Source organism: Drosophila albomicans, unplaced genomic scaffold, assembly GCF_009650485.2.
Source record: "Drosophila albomicans strain 15112-1751.03 unplaced genomic scaffold, ASM965048v2 utg000354l_pilon, whole genome shotgun sequence".
NCBI lineage: Eukaryota > Metazoa > Arthropoda > Insecta > Diptera > Drosophilidae > Drosophila > Drosophila albomicans.
The window spans coordinates 9,289-15,930 of record NW_026263632.1 but is presented as its reverse complement, the minus strand read 5'-3'; the positions used below and the strand labels follow the sequence as shown (position 1 = coordinate 15,930).

At 36.9% G+C, this 6,642-nt stretch overlaps 1 pseudogene; it reads left to right on the top strand.

Moving 5' to 3' along the window:
- Positions 1 to 4,629: 4,629 nt before the first annotated feature.
- On the top strand, positions 4,630 to 4,783 carry LOC117577216 (5.8S ribosomal RNA; annotated as a pseudogene).
- Positions 4,784 to 6,642: the final 1,859 nt, after the last annotated feature.

The following is a 6,642-nucleotide window of genomic DNA, read 5'->3' as shown; positions in this document are numbered from 1 at the left end:
GCAGTGGAAAGTCGTCTCAACACAGTGACGCAACGAGGTCGAGGTGCAGTATCTTGGAGTATGCCCGAAGGTGGCAGCGGTTCTTTGGGGACATCGTTGAATTTGATCGCGTTCAACCGTACGATCCTTGGTGCTGCATATCCCACTATCTGGATACCTCCTTATTGTTTTGCCGCTCCAGACTTACGAAGAAATTAGTTTAAGGCTCTTGGTACCCTTTTATTGGGATTGTGGAACATCCCTGACCTGTTGCCGTGGCGCCGAGTCCTCTTGATTGCTTCCAAATCGGTCGAGTGGTGAGCCCTGATGACACGTATGGTAGGCGCGTTCATCTCGTTGTTGAAAAGGTGTAAGATCTATTTTTCCCATTAATCGGCTCAAGAAGTCTTTAGTTGGAGATAATCATCCGTTGGGGTATGACTCGAATGCTATTTATTTGGCGGTGGCTTTGTATTGACCTCTACATCTTTGCCTAGACGCCAGAGGATGGCTTTGGATAGTCCTTGATGCTGGTTACATCCGGGATAAGATTGGCGTGGCTTGATTCCTTGGGTGCTTTATCCTCTTGGTCATGCTTTTGGATGTTAGGAGAGCAGCTGGGTCTTTCGTATCATCACTAGAATTGTTCATCTCGTCCTCAGATAGATTCCGAATGAGTTATTTTAAGTCTGCTTATTAATGCAGCTCTGGCTGCCCGTGGTGCTGCTTGTCCTCCTTATCGGCTTTTTTTGGCATTTTGCGCTTTATTTCTTCAGGCTCGGAGTCGCTGGAGTCACTATTTTATATTGATGTTGCCTTCTTTTAGGCGCTGGCTTGGCCAGCTCATGGTGAGAAACTGACGCGAATTCGAATTTTGAGGATTTGAAAATTCCGCCAAGCTTGATGTTTAGCTATTTCAATGTTCGTGTCTGGGTGATTTTGCGACTTTGCTAAACAAGCTGACACAACACAGCGTTTGTATCCTTCGCTATATCGATGGTTCGTGACTGGATAGCGTTATGTTTTTGCTGATTTCAATGTTCGATGTCCTGGGCGCATGTTCGCAGACTTTGCTAAAGCTGACACCGAGCTTTTAGCTTAAGAGTCTTATAAGCTTGAACTTCACGCAGCCTTCACGACTTGGGTAAAGTTCGAACGCTGTGATCTTATAAAGCCGATAGTTCAAAAGCTTGGAAATTTTCACGCACGTGGTTATTTTTGCAATTGGAAAACTCGATTTTTCACAATAGTAGAGTTCACTGCACAAAATTATGGAGCGCACTTGTTGCATTTATGATCCCACGACAGGGAAATCTAAATCCGTCGGCTGTCGGTATTTTTTATAGGTTTTCTATGGTTCTCACACGGAGCACACACGAGGCCACGCTGTCACTTCGAAAAGTCGATCGGCGACTAAACCTATACATGGTGGCAGTGTGTCTCATCGACGGTAATATATGTATTTGGATGCTATATTTCAGTTTGCATATTAAGTAATAATTAATGTTTATATTAATTAATTAGTAGTCTCATCGATATAAAAATTGATACTATTATATGGTTAATATATTTATTACTATTATATATAGCATATAATGTATTAAAATGTCCTTTTTCAAAGAAGACGGTGTTCGTAGCTAAAGAATTAATATTTTGTGAGATAATTGAAAAATCCTCTAGGACATCTATTGTGGACGGAGGGTTTTACTAATATATATATTGTCTACACGTAATGCAGAATTAGATAAAATTATCAATTTCTCATCAAAATAAATAATTTGTTATTCAATTACTTGATTTATAAGTATAATAGACATAGCATGCGTGAATTATAATATATTTCTTAGTAGTTGAGCACCAAATGTATTTTGAACGATTCCTTGCCATATACTTTTATATATAGATATTATTTAATATAACATTGTGAATTATAACTAGCGAACGTGAATGCTATTAATTAGGCCACATTCGTATATACATGTAAGTAAACATCATGTATATATACAATTATTGAATTTATCGTTTGTTATTCAATAATATTTGTGAGTGTCATGTATTTTACATATTTGAAGATTATTGTAATTATATTTTAAATATATTTACATAATGAAATGAACATTATTCTGGTTGATCCTGCAGTAGTTATATGCTTGTCTCAAAAGATTAAGCCATCATGTCTAAGTACAACACGAATTAATAGTGAAACGAAAAGGCTCGCATTATATAGTTATTCTGCTTTCCTTAGATCGTTAACAGTTCTTGGATAACTGTGGTAATTCTAGAGCATACATGCAAATAAAACACGGACCTTCTGGAACGTGTGCTTTTATTAAGCTAAAACCAAGCGATCGCAAGATCGTTACACTGTTGAACTCTAGATAACATGCAGATCGTATGGTCTCGTACCGACGACAGATCTTTCAAATGTCTGCCCTATCAAACATTTTGATGGTAGTATCTAGGACTACCATGGTTGCAACGGGTAACGGGGAATCAGGGTTCGGATTCCGGAGAGGAGCCTGAGAAACGGCTACCACAATCCTAAGGAAGGCAGCGAGGCGCGTAAATTACCACTCCCAGCTCGGAGGTAGTGACGAAAAATAACAATACAGGACTCATATCGAGGCCCTGTAATTGGAAATGAGTACACTTTAAATCCTTTAACAAGGACCTATTTGGAGGCAGTCTGGTGCCAGCGCCGCGGTAATTCCAGCTCCAATAAGCGTATATTAAAGTGTTGCGGTTAAACGTTCGAGTTGAACTTGTGCTTCATACGGTAGTGCAACTTACAATTGTAGTTAGTACTATACTTTATGTATGTAAGCAGTATTACCGTGGAGTTCTTATATATATAATTAGGTATTGTACTTTTTTATATGTTCCTCCTATTTAAAACCTGCATTAGTGCTCTCTCATCGAGTGTTATTTGTGGGCGGTACAATTACTTTGAACAAATAGAGTGTTAAAGCAGGCTTCAAATGCCTGAATATTCTGTGCATGGGATAATGTCAATAAGACCTCTGTTCTGCTTTTCATTGGTTTTTCAAGATCAAGAGGTAATGATAATAGAAGCAGTTTGGGGGATTAGTATTACACGCGAGAGGTGAAAAGTTCTTGGACGTCGTAAGACTAACTAAGCGAAAGCATTTGCCAAAGATGTTTATCATTAATCAAGAACGAAAGTTCTGAGGTTCGAAGGCGATCAGAACCGCCCTAGTTCTATTGTATAAACGATGCCAGCTAGCATTGGGTGTAGCTACTTTATATGGCTCTCTCAGTCGCTTCCGGGAAACCAAAGCTTTTGGGCTCGGGGGAAGTATGTTGCAAAGCTGAAACTTAAGGAATTGAGGAAGGGCACCACCAGGAGTGGAGCCTGCGCTTAATTTGACTCAACACGGGAAAACTTACCAGGTCCGAACATAAGTGTGTAAGACAGATTGATAGCTCTTTCTCGAATCTATGGGTGGGCCGTTCTTAGTTCGTGGAGTGATTTGTCTGGTTAATTCCGATAACGAACGAGACTCAAATATATTAAATAGATATCTTCAGGATTATGGTGTTGAGCTTATATAGCCTTCATTCATTGTGGCAGTAAAATGTTTCTTGTGTTGAATGTGTTTATATAAGTGGAGCCGTACCTGTTGGTTTGGTCCATTATAAGGACACAGCTTCTAAATGGACAAATTGCGTCTAGCAATAATGAGATTGAGCAATAACAAGGTCTGTGATGCCCTTAGATGTCCTGGGCTGCACGCGCGCTACAATGAAAGTATCAACGTGTATTCCTAGACCGAGAGGTCGGGTAAACCGCTGAAACACTTTCATGCTTGGGATTGTAACTGAAACTGTTCACATGAACTTGAATTCCCAGTAAGTGTGAGTCATAACTCGCATTGATTACGTCCCTGCCTTTGTGCACACCGCCCGTCGCTACTACCGATTGAATTATTTAGTGAGGTCTCCGGACGTGATCACTGTGACGCTTGTGTGTTGCGGTTGTTTCGCAAAGTTGACCGAACTTTGATTGATTTTATGAGGAAGTAAAAGTCGTAACAAGGTTTCCGTAGGTGAACCTGCGAGGATCATATATTGTTTTAATGCATCTAACCGTTAATATAATTAAATTTGGTTTTTCTCTTTTAGGGAATGGCATATTTAATAAATATGTAACTAATAAATATAAATATTTATTCAATCATATGAGATACAATTATGCAACATATAATATATTTAAATTAGCTAAAAACCGTTTGTCATGTATTATTATTATTATATACTGTATTAAGAGTGTTTTTATGTGTTTTGGATAAAATAAAAAACTGCGTGTATATGTACCATAATATACATGCGTTGCAAAATGTATTGTGCATTCCAGTGCGCATACATTGGTTCTAACACCTAAGAAAAACAATGTTGTACCTGTTGCAGGTTAACGCTTTACATATGTTGACTCATAATAAATAAAATTAGCTAAATATACTTGCATATATCTTATTATTATCGATTATGTAAAACTAAGACATTTCGCAACATTTATTTAGGTATAAAAAAAAAAATTTTATTGAAGGAATGATATATGCCAGTAAACTGGTGTATTTTAATTTCTTTCAATAAAATCTCTTGACGTAATGAAATAAAAAAAAATTGTATCACTCTAAGCGGTGGATCACTCGGCTCATGGGTCGATGAAGAACGCAGCAAACTGTGCGTCATCGTGTGAACTGCAGACACATGAACATCGACATTTTGAACGCATATCGCAGTCCATGCTGTTATGTACTTTAAAATTAATTTTTTAGTGCTGCTTGGACTACATATGGTTAGGGTTGTAAGACTATGCTAAATAAGTTGTTTAAATTTTTCGGGAATTTTAAGCACATTGTATTATTGGATTGGATAATATAAGTGTGAATCTAAAAGTTCTCGCTTTAAATATTCATAATATGAATTAATAAATGAAAATACTAAAACTCTGTTGCATGAGAAATTTGAAGAATTATATGTATCTTTATTCATTTCAAATAATATGAGGAATGTCTAGCATAAAATATATTATTTTTATAACTAGAATTGCCTCTTATTAACGATATGGTATAAAGAATAATTTTTGTGAAATTATGGACCTTCAAGAAAAAAAATAGTATATTCAAAATAGGCAGAGAATTGTCTATAAGTGTAATTAAACAACCTCAACTCATATGGGACTACCCCTGAATTTAAGCATATTTATTAGGGAGGAAAAGAAAACTAACAAGGATTTTCTTAGTAGCGGCGCGAGCGAAAAGAAATCAGTTCAGCACTAAGTCACTTTGTCTATATGGCAAATGTGAGATGCAGTGTATGGAACGTCAATATTCTAGTATGAGAAATTAACGATTTAAGTCCTTCTTAAATGAGGCCATTTACCCATAGAGGTGCCAGCCCGTATAACGTTAATGATTATTAGATGATGTTTCCAAAGAGTCGTGTTGCTTGATAAGTGGGTGGTAAACTCCATCTAAAACTAAATATAACCATGAGACCGATAGTAAACAAGTACCGTGAAGGGAAAGTTGAAAAGAACTCTGAATAGAGAGTTAAATAGTACGTGAAACTGCTTAGAGGTTAAGCCCGATGAACCTGAATATCCGTTATGGAAATTCATCATTAGAATTGTAATATTTAATCAATATTATAACGATAGTGTGCATTTTTTCCATATAAGGACATTGTAATCTATTAGCATGTATGGAATTTATCAACAATTTTGATAAGAGTTTATTTAATTAGAGTGCTTGCATTTTAACATAAAATAAATTTCAAAAATTTGATAAAGTGCTGATAGATTATATGAGTACAGTGCGTTAATTTTTCGGAATTATATAATGGCATGATTATCATTGATTTTATGTTTATTATAAGGAGTCACTTGTATGATAACAATGCGAAAGATTCAGGATACCTTTCGGGACCCGTCTTGAAACACGGACCAAGGAGTCTAACATATTGTGCAAGTTATTGGATATAAACCTAATAGCGTAATTAACTTGACTATTATTGGATTAGTTTTTTAACTATTTATAGTTTGATTAACGCAATCCCGGGCGTTCTATATAGTTATGTATAATAATATTTATATTATTTATGCCTCTACTGGAACGTACCTTGAGCATATATGCTGTGACCCGAAAGATGGTGAACTATACTTGATCAGGTTGAAGTCAGGGGAAAACCCTGATGGAAGACCGAAACAGTTCTGACGTGCAAATCGATTGTCAGAATTGAGTTATAGGGGCGAAAGACCCAATCGAACCATCTAGTAGTGGTTCCTTCCGAAGTTCCAATCAGGATAGCTGGTGCATTTAACTGTGTTGTATAAAATAATCTTATCTGGTAAAGCGAATGATTAGAGGCCTTAGGGTCGAAACGATCTTAACCTATTCTCAAACTTTAAATGGGTAAGTTAACCTTAACTTTTCTCTTGATATGAAGTTTAAGGTTAATGATATAATGTGCCCAGTGGGCCACTTTTGGTAAGATCGAACTGGCGCTGTGGGATAACCAAACGTAATGTTACGGTGCCCAAATTAACAACTCATTCAGAAACCATGAAAGGCGTTGGTTTGCTTAAAACAGCAGGACGGTGATCATGGAAGTCGAAATCCGCTAAGGAGTGTGTAACAC